Raw genomic sequence first — 15,520 nt, 5'->3', positions numbered from 1 at the left:
CCTGGCCAGTATTGCCTGCATCCCAAGATATATATATATTTTTTAAAATTATATCGCGAGAGCCTAAAATTTTAATAGAAAACTCCAGGAAATAAACCAAAATAAACAACTGGAAACATGTCAGGTGCTAAAGGCTAGGAGCAGTAACTTAGCTGGTGGATTTACAACTGGCACACGATCTGTAGACTGCCCGGAAGTCTTTTGTACCAAAACTTAGCTTATGATTGTTGAACCTCTGAGGAGAGATTGAAGAGCTTGGGATTGTTTACTCTAGAGAAGAGAAGGCTGAAGGGAGAGGTTATTCCAGAATCTTAAGGGAATGAATAAGTTGAATCCTGAACAGGAAATGTGCTTAGATTTTTGGTTTAACCACTTCTGAGGATGACTGTTTTTCCCTTTAGGTGCTCAGGGCCTTTGGTAGTCGCAGGTGTGAAGCCTGTGCTTGCTCTCAGTAGGTGCTACCTCCGACAGGCCGAGAAAAGGCCAGAATATTCTGGAAGGACCACTCCCACAAAAGCTGGCTGAGTATGTTATGAGGGTGGGAGGTAAAGGCTGCAGGAGAGGGGCCTTCCCTGACAGGAATTTGTTGGTGTTGGGCTGGAGCCACACATAGACAAGCTCGGCCAAGAACTGGCAGGTTTCTTTTGCTAAGTGTTCATTAGTGAACAGCTTAATCTTGGTGACAGCTTCATGGTCACTTTTACTGCATAACAAATCTTTTAATATCGTACTTTTTTAACATTGTATTTTTTAAAAGCAGCTGAATTGAAATTCCCAAACTGCCACTTTGGGATTTGACCTCATGTTCCCTGGGTTACTGGTCCTGGTGAGATTGCTAGGTCATAAACACAAGGGAATGTAAGGGAATTCTCCTTAAATGATTCCTCATGTTGCAGGCTTGAGTGTGTTGTCCAAATGTAAGTTTATTGCTCATACACAAAAATGCAGTAAAATGAACACTATAAGCTTGTACAACCTCGTTTCCTGCAGAATCAAGGTGATCAGGCTTGGCTTCTATAGACTGAACTTTCAATTGTCTTGATATCTTAACCTAAAAGGCCTGTTACTTGACCTTGTGTCTTCCCCTTAATGTGAGACCTCCTGCGCGACGCCCAGCGTTTATATTGAAGTGAGGTTCCTTCTCACCATTTATTAAGGCAGCCCCTTGGGATCAAGGATGACTTGCTTCCCCTGTGGTTCGATAGGTTCTGCGTTACTGATAACGTGCGATCTGCAGGCTCTGCTGCAAGTGGGGCAGGTGGTGCTTGAAGGCTTGGGTAGATGAGGTGCTCAGAAGCTTGTGAGCTCTCTCCGATGCCTCAACTTCACCTCTGCATGTTCCCGCTGAAACCTCCTGATGTGTTCAGTGTCTCCTGGGATGGACATTCTCCACGTTGGATTGGTCACAGGCCAGGGACTCCCATCAGCCAGTGGGGATGTTTGACCTCTTCGGGGATGCTTTGAGGATATTCCCGAAGCATTTTTAATGTCCTCTTTTGTGACTCCTGACATGACCGAGTTCTGAGTGCAGCAGTTGCCTCAGGAGTCTGACGTAAAGCACTTGAGCAACATGTCCTGCCCAGTGAAGCTGGTTTTGAGTGCTGAGTTCCTCAATGCTGCGGCATGTGAGCCCAGGCCAGGATTGTTGCTGTTGGCCTGCCTTTCTTGCTACTGGATTTGTAGCATCTTGTGAAAGCACCATTGGCGGTATTTCTCCACTGCTTTGAGCTGCCTGCCGTTGGTTGTCCAGGTCTCCAAAGCCTATAAGGGACAAGCCCGGATTGTAATAATGTGATGGCTGTCTGGCTGTAGCTAAGCTCTGATGTTAACACGGATCCTTATCCGATTGAGATGTGATTAAACTTTGATGGGACACAAAGCAAATTCTAACAGCCTATCCAGGGTTTATATTTTTAGGAGTGGAGCTGTACTAAATGGGCTCTCAAGTCACTCTAAAATTACACAGGTCTTGGTAATCGGTGGAGCTGTTTGAAACGTTCCCCCTAGTCACCGCAAATATTCAAATGGTTTCGGTGATGCTTGAAGGGTTGGGTGGATGAGATGTTTAGAAGTTTCTAGGCTCTGTCCGATGCCTCAACTTCACCTCTCATGTTCCCGATGAAGTCTTTTGATGTGTTAAGTGTCTTCTGGAACGGCAGCTATTAAACCCACCAAATCTCAATATTCGGATTTTTTTTTTTAAGCAGACATTTCGGGAGTGACAACCACCAAAGATACTGCCCCTCTATTTTTTCCTTCTGCTTTAAGCATGAAATGTAGCAGGTGCGAGTAATGTAGGAAAAAGCGTGCCCAGGTTCTGCATGTTGCCCGGATGGGATTTGGCTGCCACGAGCACCAGCTGCAATCCCTCTCACATCACAGTCACCCAGATAGCTGGCAAGATGCCTGCGCTGCTGGTGCTGTGAAACCGCCTGGGCAGAGGGTGTCAAAGTGCGAGCTGGCACCAAATTGGCCTCTTGGTTCATGGCACCTCTGTAAAAGACGTAGAAGACTGCAGTGAGAGGACTCTGTCAGGAAAATTGCTCGGAGTAATGTGCCAGGAAGTAGGTGGCAATTCTTTCAACATGTATGGATTTGCAAAGGGCATTCGCCACAAGGGGCACATAGAAGGTTCATTAAGAAGATGAAATCCCATGGGATTAGGGGAAAGTGGTCGGACAAATACAAAATTACCCGGTGAGAGGAAGCAGAGAATGGTGGTGGATGATGTTTTTCAGACTAAGGAGTGGTTGGTAATGGTTTTCCCCAAATGTCAGTCTTAGGTTCACTACCACAGCTTTCAATTTGTACACAACAACCTAGATTCAGATATAGGTAGCAGCATTATAAAGTTTGCAGATGCTACAAAACTTGACAAAGAAACAGATGATGACGAGGATTGGTGTAGACGGCAGCATGACAAAGACAAGATGGTGAAATAGGCAGGAACCTGGCAGAGGATGTTCAATGTAAATGAGTGTGAAGTGCATTACTTCGGGGCAATGAATACAGAGAGACAATGTGTTATAAATGTCTCGAGCTTGAAAAATACAGATTAACAGAGAAGCATTACTGTCCATATACCCAATCCTTCAAAATGGCAGGACAATTTGATAAATTGGTTAAAAAAAAACATGGATTGCTTTGATTTATTAATAGAGATTTTTTTTATTCATTCATGGGATGTGGGCATTGCTGGCTGGGCATCCCTAATTGCCCTTGCAAACTCTGTGGCTTGCTAGGCCATTTCAGAGTCAACCACATTGCTGTGGGCCTGGAGTCATATGTAGGCCAGACCAGATAAAGGACATTAGTAAACCAGATGGGTTTTTACAACAATCAACAATGGTTTCATGGTCATCAGTAGACTTTAATTCCAGATTTTCTTTTTTGTTGAATTCAGATTTCGCCATCTGCCATGGTAGAATTTGAACCCAGGTCCCCTGGGTACTTGGAGTGCTAGACCAGTCCCAACGCCACTACACCACCATCGCCCCTTATGTGAATAGAATATAAAAGAATATAAATAGAGAAATAGAATATAAAAGCAAAGAGATCGTGCTAGAACTTATAAATCACTGGTTAGGCCTCAGTCGGGGTATTGCAGACAATTTTGGGCACCACGCTTCAGGAATGATGTAAAGCCTTTGGAAAATGGGCAGAGGAGGTTGATCAGGAAGTTAGCGGGCCTTTAGTTCTGAGGAGAGATTGGAAAAGTTTGGACTGTTCCCCTTAGAACAGAAAAGGTTAAGAGGCGATCTAATAAAGGTTTTCAAGGTGGTGAGAAGTTTTGATACAGTAAATAGGGGGAAAGAAGAGTATTCCCTCTGGCGCATGGGTCAATAACCCCGTGGTTATAGATTTAAAATCATTGGCAAAAGCTCCAGAAGGGAGATGAGGAGAAATATTTTCACTCAGAGAGTTGTCAGGATCTGGAACACCTGACCTGAAATGGCGGCAGCAGTTATTTCTATAAATAAATTGAAAACAGAGTTTGACGTACTTGAGGATGGGGAATTTACAAGATTATTGTCAAAAAGCGTAGGTGGGTGAATAAGGCTTTTTAATGAACCAACACAGGCTCAAAGGGCAGAATGGTTGCCTTCTGTGCTGAAGGTTTTAATGATTCCAATAATGTGGAATTGAAGAGTTCTGTGATGATGTGGGTACTGAACTAATTTCACTGCAAGGGTGTCAGGAGGAAATACTTAGCATCAAAACTAAATTCACCCGGTGTGTCAGTGGAGCATGTACAGCTCCCAGTAACATGCAAATTAACATTAGTCAACTGTGAACTGACAGCTCTTATGAGGGCTTCCCTACTGATCATCTCAGGTTGAGGTTGTTTGTCTTTGCCTCAGGTGCTAGGGCACCACGGTCACTGTCTCCTTCAGGAAGAGGATTCAATTATGCTTAGAACTGTGAAGAACAGACAGTGCTATCCTTCAATGGAATATTAGCATCCTTGCATTTGTATAAAACCATCAAAGTCTCTCACAGGGCTTCCAACAGTGATCTTCTTTTGCATGGCCATCACTTGACTCCCAGTGGACATTAGCCTTTGTTTGTGGTGTACCCACTTATCAATGATTAAACAATATTATGCTCGATGTTTTTTTTTAAATATTCATTCATGGGATGTAAGCATCACTTGCTAGGCCAGCATTTATTGCCCATCCCTAATGCTTAGAGGGCATTTCAAGAGTCAACCACATTGCTGTGGGTCTGGAGTCACATGTAGGTAGGCCTAGTCCAGGTAAGGACAGCAGATTTCCTTCTCTAAAGGACTGGATGGGTTTTACAACAATTGGCAATGGTTTCATGATCAGACTATTAATTACAGATTTTTAATGAATTCAAATGGCATTGCTTGCCGTGGTGGGATTTAAACCCAGGTCCCCAAAGCATTACCCTGGGTCTCTGGATTAGCAGTTCAGTTACAATACCTCTATGCCACCGCCTCCCTTTATAAGGGGTTTGAATGGAGCAGATAGGGTGGAAACATTTGACTGGATCAGTAATCCAGGGACACAGATTTAAGATTATGGGCAACGAATCAGAGGGCAGATGAGGTGATTTTTCTCTGTATGCTGCAAATTGTTACGATCTGGCATGTATGGTCTGAAATGGTGGTGGAAGCAGGTTTTATAGCAGAGTTTGATGAAGACTTGAAAATGAAAACAAATTAAGAGCCTAGGGAATGGGACTAATTGGGCCGCTCTTTCAAAAGCCCCTACACAAACATGAAGGGCCAACTGGACCCGTTCTATGTTGTATGTTTTTATGAATTCAAGTGCAGGGATTTCCCCATATGTATTCTTGGTGGGCAAAGCTATCCACCAGGATTGCAAGGTCATGAACTTAACCTTTTTAAATTGTGAGGTGTCAGCCAGCGAGGTCCAATATCAGTGAGCTAAGAACTTTTTACTCTTCCAATGGGAACTTTGACATCCACTTGAACCATTGGAATTGGCAAATAAGTGCTTGATTTCATCTAATTGATGACACCTCCAGCAATTCAGCTCTCGATCATATAAAGCCTCCCATCCCAGAAAGAAACGATTATATCCTTGGGATTTGAGATGATCATTATAATTAATTTTGTTTTTTTCATGTACGTTTTACCCTATTCTCCCTCCTCTTCTCTGGTCTCTGGAGTAGGTGGACAGTAACCATCCCTCCATCCCACCTGGTGCCTCATCCATTCTCCTTTATATGAGTGAGCCTCAAAGATGAGTGTCAGTAGATTTTCTTCCCCCAAGGCAAAAGCTGAGGCTGATGGTGTCCAAACACATACTTTCCAACAGGTCACCAGGTGACGATCAGAAGCATGAACCCTGACCGATTTTCCCCTTTGTGGTTCAAGGAAATGAAGTCCAGTTGTAATAGTCCAAGTGCAACATCCGCTGAGGATCAAATTATAGGCGCTCCTGGCATGTAGCAGACTTAATGGTAAATGATGTTTTTTTTCCCCTCATGGCCATGTTAAAATCCTGACTTTAATCAGTTTAATCTCGAGGGACATTCTATCGTTGCAATACCTCAGGCACTTAAATGTTGTTTTTCCAGCTCCTTGAATGTAAGTCGAACTTTTTTTATAAAGGTTGTCATTTTTGACGTAACCATCCGGTGTGTATCCAGTTTGGAATGTTTCATATGGCCAATTAAGTTGCAGCTTGGGGGTTTTTCAGAGGGAAGGCTGCAGTTAAATGCCATTTTTATTTGATAAATATTTAAATATGATTAACGGTGAAGGGGAACAGACTCAGGAGAAGCTCACTTCCATTGCCACCTCTATTTTGTGATGTTTATTGCTTCTCTTATTTCTATAGCAGTAAAGGGTACATTTGTTGATCCCTCACTGTCAATAAGCAACGATGGTCATAGGGAGGTTGACCTCCACCATCTAGAAGGACAAGGGCAGCACCTTCACATCCAAACTCTCCTCCACACCATCCCAACATGCACATATATTGGCCACTCCTTCCTCGTTCCTGGGTCAAATTCTTGGAACTCACTGAAGATAAACAGTGGGAGCACCTTCACCACACGGACTGCAACAGTTTACGAGGATGACTCCCCTGCACCTTCCCAAGGGCAATGGACAATAAATACAGGATTTGCCAGCAAAGCTCCCCTCTGCAGAATGAATTTGAAGAAGATCACAGGTTGCTGAGATACTGTCATACTGATTAAGACCATAAGACCATAAGACATAGGAGCAGAAATTAGGCCATTCGGCCCATCGAGTCTGCTCCGCCATTCAATCATGGCTGATAAGTTTCTCAACCCCATTCTCCCGCCTTCTCCCTGTAACCTTTGATCCCCTTATCAATCAAGAATCTATCTATCTTGGTCTTAAATACACTCAATGACCTGACCTCCACAGCCTTCTGTGGCAATGAATTCCATAGATTCACCACTCTCTGGCTAAAGAAGTTTCTCCTCATCTCTGTTCTAAAAGGTCTTCCCTTTACTCTGAGGCTGTGCCCTCGGGTCCTAGTCTCTCCTACTAATGGAAACATCGTCCCCACGTCTACTCTATCCAGGCCTTTCAGTATTCTGTAAGTTTCAATCAGATCCCCCCTCATCCTTCTAAACTCCATCGAGTATAGACCCAGAGTCCTCAAACGTTCCTTATATGTTAAGCCTTTCATTCCTGGGATCATTCTCATGAACCTCCTCTGGACCCTCTCCAGGGCCAGCACGTCTTTCCTGATATACGGGGCCCAAAATTGCTCACAATATTCTAAATGTGGTTTGAACAGAGCCTTATAAAGCCTCAGCAGCACATCCCTGCTTTTATATTCTAGTCCTCTCGAAATAAATGCCAAGTTTGCATTTGCCTTCCTAACTACCGACTCAACCTGCAAGTTAACGTTAAGAGAATCCTGGACTAGGACTCCCAAGTCCCTTTGCACTCCAGATTTCTGAATTCTCTCCCCATTTAGAAAATAGTCTATGCCTCTATTCTTCCTACCAAAGTGCATGACCTCACACTTCCCCACGTTGTATTCCATCTGTCACTTCTTTGCCCATTCTCCTAACCTGTCCAAATCCTTCTTCAGCCTCCCCGCCTCCTCAATACTATCTGTCCCTCCACCTATCTTTGTATCATCTGCAAACTTAGCCAGGATGCCCTCAGTTCCTTCATCTAGATCATTAATGTATAAAGTGAAAAGTTGTGGTCCCAACACTGACCCCTACGGAACTCCACTAGTCACCAGCCGCCATCCTGAGAAGGACCCCCTTATCCCCACTCTCTACCTCCTGCCAGACAGCCAATCTTCTATCCATGCTAGTACCTTGCCTTTAATACCATGGGCTCTTATCTTACTGAGCAGTCTCCTGTGCGGCACCTTGTCAAGGGCCTTCTGGAAGTCCAAGTAGATAACATCCATTGGCTCTCCTTTGTCTAACCTACTCGTTACCTCCTCAAAGAATTCTAACAGATTTGTCAGGCATGACCTCCCCTTGATGAAACCATGCTGACTTTTCCCGATTTTACCACGCACTTCCAAGTATTCTGAAAACTCATCCTTAATAATGGACTCTAAAATCTTACCAATGACCGAGGTCAGGCTAATCGGCCTGTAATTTCCCGTCTTTTGCCTCACTCCCTTCTTAACAGGGGGGTTACATTAGCGATTTTCCAGTCCTCTGGGACCCTCCCTGACTCGAGTGTTTCCTGAAAGATCACCACTAACGCCTCCACTATCTCTTCAGCTATCTCCTTCAGAACTCTGGGGTGTAATCCATCTGGTCCAGGTGATTTATCCACCTTCAGACCTTTCAGTTTTCCTAGCACTTTCTCCTTGGTAATGGCCACCATATTCACCTCTGCCCTCCGACTCTCTTGAACTTTGGGGAAGTTACTTGTGTCTTCCACCGTGAAGGCTGACTCAAAGTACCTATTCAGTTCCTCCGCCATTTCTTTGTTCCCCACTACTACTTCTCCAGCATAATTTTCCAGCGGCCCAATGTCCACTTTTGCCTCTCTCTTACCCTTTATATATCTAAAAAAAACTCTTGCAACCTTCTTTTATATTACTGGCTACTTTACCCTCATATTTAATCTTCTCACTCCTTATTTCTTTTTTAGTTGTCCTCTGTTGGTCTTTGTAGGCTTCCCAATCCCCTGGTTTCCCACTGCTCTTTGCCACATTGTATGCTTCCTCTTTAGCTTTTATGCTGTCCCTGACTTCCCTTGTCAGCCATGGTTGCCTCGTCCTCCCTTTAGTATGCTTCTTCTTCCTAGGGATGAATTTTTGCTGTGTCTCCCAAATTACTCCCAGAAACTCCTGCCATTGCTGTTCCACTGTCTTTCCTGCTAGGCTCATCTCCCAGTCAATTCTGGCCAGCTCCTCCCTCATGCCTCTGTGGTTGCCTTTATTCAACTGCAATACCGTTACATCTGATTCCAGTTTTTTCCTCTCAAATTGCAGGGTAAATTCTATCATATTATGGTCACTTCCTCCTAAAGGTTCCTTCACCTTAAGTTCCCTTATCAAATCTGCCTCATTACACATCACTAAATCTAGAATTGCCTGTCCCCTAGTAGATTAGGATTGTTTCACAAATACAATTATATAAAAATTACACCAGGAAAACACATCAACTCAACCAGTCCATGTTGGTGTCTAACCTCCACATGATCAGTCATTCTAATACCTTGCCTCCTCCCTGCTTCCTTATTAATCACTGAATGCAATATCTTGATCTTTCAGTTAGTCCATATGATTTATTAATGAGATCTCTTACGCTTAGGAGTGTTACACTCATAAGCTCCATTGGGAGATCCATTGCCACCCTCTAACACATGCATCAGTTCCTTCTGAAGTGCAGAGTGCACCTAATGGGGGAAACACAGTTTTCCATTAAGTTTTTTTCAATTAAAATGAAAGCTTTAAATGCTGGTCGGTGAAAAGCGCCTTTCTATCTTTCCAAATGCACTTCTCTTTACTTAGGTGCAATGTTTCATTTCTTCTGTTGTGAAGGATTGCATTGCTACACTGGAGCCTGGTGGAGAGAAAGCTGTATGACACACTGTCAATACCTCGTCTACCTCAATGCCTCCCACCTTGCGCATATGTGTTATTCATGGCCCAGTTGGTTACCCTCATGCCCCCTGGATCAGGAGATTGTGGGTCCAAGTCCTACTCCAAAGATCTGAGCACTTAATCCATGCTGATCCTCCAGTGTAGTACCAGGGGAATGCTTCACTGTTTGAGGTTCTATCATTTGGATGGGATATTAAAACAAGGGCTCCCAGGTGTATGTACATGAGCGAATGGGGCAATTCTGAAGAAAAAAAACAGCAGGGGAGTTCCCCCGATGTCCTTCCCAACATTCAACCCTCACCCAACATCATGAAAATGCATGGCCTGGTCATTATCAGTTGCTGCTTGTGGGATCCTGCTGTGCTCAAATTGGCTGCCAATTTTACTACTTTACAACGGTGACTTCAAAAGTATTCCATTGGCTCTAAAGCGCTTTGGGGCATTCTGAGGTCGTGAAAGGTATCTGATAAATGCAAGTCTTTCTTTCTTTCCTGTCAATGATACATTGAGAGATATGGGAGAATTTTATTTAACACTGAAGACACAGAGCTCCCCCTGTGGCTCAACAAGTAATTGCACTTGTGCTCATTCCTTAGAAGAACGGACACATACTTGGTTAAGAAAGGGATTGTGCATAAGAGGCAATTTTTCGACATTGAAGGATGAGCCCTTATAGAACCTCAGAACATTCTGGCAAAGTAAGAGGCTATTTGGCCAATCATATCTACGGCAGCTTTTTGTCAGGAGAATCCGAAACTAATCCCACTGAACTGCTCTCTCTATCTGCTTTTCCCCCTGAAGAAATGTAATATTCTCAGCCACAGAAGACAGCCTGCCCGACATAGATAAATTGATGTGTAGATAGATCAATAGGTAGATCGAAGGATAGACAAACAGACAGACAGACCAACCATGCCTTTACACAGAAACTTTAAGACATCAGCAATTGCTTCAGAGCCACCTCTGAAGTCCAGCGCTGTTTCATTGTCGGAAACACGCCAAGCGATTTGCACACAGCAAGAACCCACAAACAGCAAGGAGATAAATGTGTTTTTTCTTTGGCTTTGATGTTTGAAGGGTGAATGTTGGCCAGAACTGCAGGGGGCTGCCCCTATTTGGTTTTATTTTCCAAATATCTACCTGACAGAATAGACCGGACATCAGTTCAGCCTCTCATCTGAAGGACAGCAGCTTCAACAGTGTAGTATGTCCTCAGAACTGCACGACGGTGTCAGCCTGGTTTACGTGTGCAAGTCTATGCGGAGTGGAAATATTAATCCACGGCCTTCTGATTAGGAGGCGAGCATGTTACTGAGCCATGGCAGACACAAGCTGAAAATTTGAACCAACCAGATGGGAAACAGCCCACTGCACGAGGAAAGGAAGAGAAGATGAGCCATCCCTATTTCCTGGCCAACATCTATACCTCAATCAAAGCCAGATTAATTGGCCATTTCATTCATTGCTATTTGCAATGCTTGCTGTTTTGCTTATTTCAAACAATGACTGCGGTTTTGAAAAGAAATGAATTGGCTGTGAAGTACTTTGGAATGTGCTGAGAATGCGAAGGGTGTTACATCAATGCAACCTCTTTCTTGCGAAGACTAATAAAATGCAAACAAAGGAGCGAATCTTTTTAAGATGTAGTGCCACAGTCATTAGAATATCATTAATAATCCAGATTTCCATTAAAATTAGATAACCAGTTCAATTTTACTCGTGTTCCTTGTCTACATAGAGAAATCAATGATTATTTCAGGATGACAAGAACATAAGAAGATTAAAAAAAAAATGCTAAATAAAAAGAAATTCTCTGGAGCAAATATGAAGCAAAGGAAATGTTCTGGCATTTCAGTAGGTGAAACTCAGCGGCAGTGGTTTGAAGACCATGTGCTCATGGGGTGTCCCAATGCCTCACTTTGTATATGTCCTGCCCAGTGTGGCATTGAAATTAGGGAAACCTCAAGTTCTGTTCTCATTTGGCATTTAGCTATAAAATCTTGATGGAGGAAGCAGTTATGGATGAAACATTTATTTCGAGAGGACCAGAATATAAAAGCAGGGATGTGCTGCTGAGGCTTTATAAGGCTCTGGTCAGACCACATTTAGAATACTGTCAGCAATTTTGGGCCCCATATCTCAGGAAGGATGTGCTGGCCCTGGAGAGGGTCCAGAGGAGGTTCACGAGAATGATCCCAAGAATGAAAGGCTTAACATATGAGGAACGTTTGAGGACTCTGGGTCTATACTCGATGGAGTTTAGAAGGATGAGGGGGAATCTGATTGAAACCTACAGAATACTGAAAGGCCTGGATAGAATGGATGTGGGGAAAATGTTTCCATTAGTAGGAGAGACTAGGACCCGAGGGCACAGCTTCAGAGTAAAGGGAAGACATTTTAGAACAGAGATGAGGAGAAACTTCTTTAGCCAGAGAGTGGTGAATCTATGGAATTCATTGTCACAGAAGGCTGTGGAGGCCAGGTCACTGAGTGTATTTAAGACCGAGATAGATAGGTTCTTGATTGATAAAGGGATCAAAGGTTACGGGGAGAAGGCGGGAGAATGGGGTTGAGAAACTTATCAGCCATGATTGAATGGTGGAACAGACTCAATGGGCCGAATGGCCTAATTTCTGTTCCTATGTCTTATGGTCTAAACAGTTGACCTTGATGCTAGTGGGATGGAGGAGCAACAAAACCACTCAGGCTTGCCATTCCTGGAAAATCTAAAGTGTGTGAGCATCAGGTGAAGGTGGGGTAGAGGCCTCCACAATCCTTCACTGCCACACTTCCTTGAGCCCTACAAAGCCTCTGAGATCACTGCACTCCTCCAATCCTGGCATCGTGCACATCCTGGGTTTTAATCGCTGCGCCATTGGTGGCTGCACTTCCAACTGCTGAGGCCTAAGCTCTGGAATTCCCTTCCTAAAGTTCTCCACTTCTCTGCCTTTTTTTGCTCCTTTTTGCTCCTTTCGTACATTCCTTAAAACCTACCTTCTTGCCCAATACCTCTTTATATGACTTTCTTTCACATTTTCATTTGATTATGCTCCGATGAAGTGCCTTGGAATGTTTTAGTACATTAAAGGCGTAACCTAAATGGGATTGTTTTTATTGTTGTTGTTGAATCAGCCATGAGGAATGGTGACTTGGATGAAATATTTGAGGCTCCCTCAGTATGGATCAATAATTTCAAGAGAGGACAGAAAAGCATTGATTTCCTTCGCTTCACCTTGGGAATTGTACATTTTACTGCCTGAACCTTAAGCTCCGGAATTGTCTCCCTGAACCTGCCCAACTTACTATGTCTCTCTCCTCCTTTGTGATGTCCCATTTTAATTTCCTTCCTTAATCAAGCTTTTGGTCACCTGTCAATATAACTCCCATAATAATTTCCCCTGATTGTACTCCTGATAAGTACCTTCAACTGGACTGTTTTACTATACCAAAGACACCAGCCTGGATTTTGTGATAATAATGACAGCGAAACTGTCAGTGTGAGCTGTGCTCACTCCTCTGAAACTGATAGCAACATCTGGAGTCTGCATGTGGGCAGTTGAACAAAGAAATTTGTCTGTGACCCTACATGGGGGAGCAGTCTGGAGTGGGGTGCCTAGCGGGGTGAGCTAAGCAGACTTCTCCTCCAGTCCCATCTGCAATCCTCCTGATCTCGTAACCCCCCCACCTCCTGCCATTCCAGTCTTGACAACACCAACATCCACCCCCACCCCCTCAACTGATCCTCATGTCTTCCCCTCCAGTCTTCACAACACCCACACACACACACACACACACCCTCCCCCACCTCCTCCAACCAACTGTCCCTTATTCCCTTCCCCCAGAGTTGGTTGTCCTGGCTACGCTTCTGTGGAGGGTGTGCTGTTGAGGTCCCCCCCAGATTGCAATTGATGGGAAATCAGTGAGCTGGTGAGAACCTCCGCTCTTACACTCCAAGGGCAGAATTTTCCTTGCCTGCTGGGGATCGGTGGTGGGAGCAGGTAATATGGCGCAATCGGTTTTATGACAGCGGGAAACCAGTCTGCGATCGTCCGCTCAGTCGGCGGGCCGCATTTCCCGCCATCAGACGTCGGGGACTTCATTGTAATACATCAGCATATCATTATCACGCCAGTCTGCCAGAATCGTTCCCCCCCATAGCCCCCCAACCCACCCCCTCCCCCCCCCGAGACATTGGATCGTCCATCCACATCAGCGGGAAAGGCGTGTTTCACAACAGCACATAAAAGGCGCGCACTTGGCGGCCTGCACTTTGAGGGGGACTCCAAGGTGAGTAAAAAGTAACATTGTGCAACGCTCGCCAGGGCCGCCTGTTCGACTTCAAGCTTCAGGGGCGCCAGGGGGTCGGGGCTAAGGGCAGCCCTGCCGTTGAGGTGACCGGATGCGGGGGGTGGGAGAGGGGGGCGTGCAGGTGGCAAGGGCAGCCCTGCCGCTCAATATAGCACACAAGCATTCAGGGTGGAGGGGTTAGGGTGGGTGAGGGAAGCGGCCACGCATTAGGGAAACCTGTATAAAGTGACTATTCATCTGCATCTGAGACAGTTCAGGAGCAGCCACATTGATATGATTGGGATTGGGTTCCTAGCTTATCTGCCCACTCAAGCAACGCAGAGGCATCAAAGGGCCACCAAGTGTTCCAAAGCTCGTCACTGCTGGTACTTAGTGACACCCAAGGTCTATAGACACTACCTTTCATTCCTGTAGATGACCGAGAACCAGTGTTGCCAAAGACTGCACCTGTCTAGGGAATTGGTCGATCACACCTGCCAGTTACTGCAGGATTTGGCACCACGGGGACATGGAGGGCATCCACTGCCAGTGGCTGTGAAAGTGATCGTGGAGCTCAATTTCTATGCCAGTGGCTCCTTTCAGGGCTCCACATGTGACCTCTGTGGGATCTCACAAGCCTCCACCTACAAATGCATCCATGAGGTCACGGATGCCACCATTGCGAGGGCAACACAACTTTGTGCATTTCGCCAGGGGCAGGAGAGCCAGGATGCCAGAGTGATTGGATTCGCCCAGATCTCAGGTTCCCCACAGATGCAGGGTGTGACTGACTGCACTCTTGTGGCGCGCAGAACTCCCTCGCAACACACGGTGGACTATATCAACTGCATGGGGTTTTATTTGCTGAACGCCCACCAGAAATGCATCCTGCCATTGCACGCGTAGTTTTCAAAGAGTGTGCATGATGCCTACATCCTCAGATTGTCACAGATCCCTGGAGTCTTCCAGGGTCCACAGAAGCTGCAGGGTTGGCTCCTTGGGGACAAGGGCTCCCCACAGAGGCCGTGGCTGATGACACCCATGCGGCGGCCTCAGACTTCAGCAGAGCGACGCTATAATCAGGCTCATGCTGCAGCTCGCAACTTGGTGGAGCAAACCATCGGGATGCTGAAGATGTGGTTTTGGTGTGTGGACCGGTCTGGTGGAGCCCTGCAATACAGTCCGGAGAGGGTGTCACACATCGTCGTCGTCTGCTGCACCCTTTACAACCTGGCCCTCGAACGGGAAGACGAGCTGGCTGAGGAAGAGATGGAGGAGCTGCACGTCTCCTCCAATGCGGAGGACGCCGACAGGGATGAGGGTGAGGAGGTCCTTGGAGGCGACGAAGACGGAGATGAGGCCCTCGCACGGGCTAGGCGAGGCAGGCACGCTCGGGATGCCCTTATAGCTGCTAGATTTGTGGAGGCTGACTAAGACACCTGCCTTTATCTTGTGCAGAATGGTTTCGCGTTTTTTAAAAATTCATTCGTAGGATGTGGGCATCGCTGGCTTGGCCAGCATTTATTGCCCATCTCTAATTGCCCTTGTTCAGGGGGAATTTTTAAGAGTCAACCACATTGCTGTGGGTCTGGAGTCACATGTAGGCCAGACCGGGTAAGGACCGCAGATTTCCTTCCCTAAAGGACATTAGTGAACCAGATGGGTTTTTACAA

The sequence above is a fragment of the Cetorhinus maximus genome, chromosome 6, assembly GCF_964194155.1.
Source record: "Cetorhinus maximus chromosome 6, sCetMax3.hap1.1, whole genome shotgun sequence".
Lineage (NCBI taxonomy): Eukaryota > Metazoa > Chordata > Chondrichthyes > Lamniformes > Cetorhinidae > Cetorhinus > Cetorhinus maximus.
The sequence above is the reverse complement of the archived record's forward strand: the minus strand, read 5'-3'. Positions refer to the sequence as shown.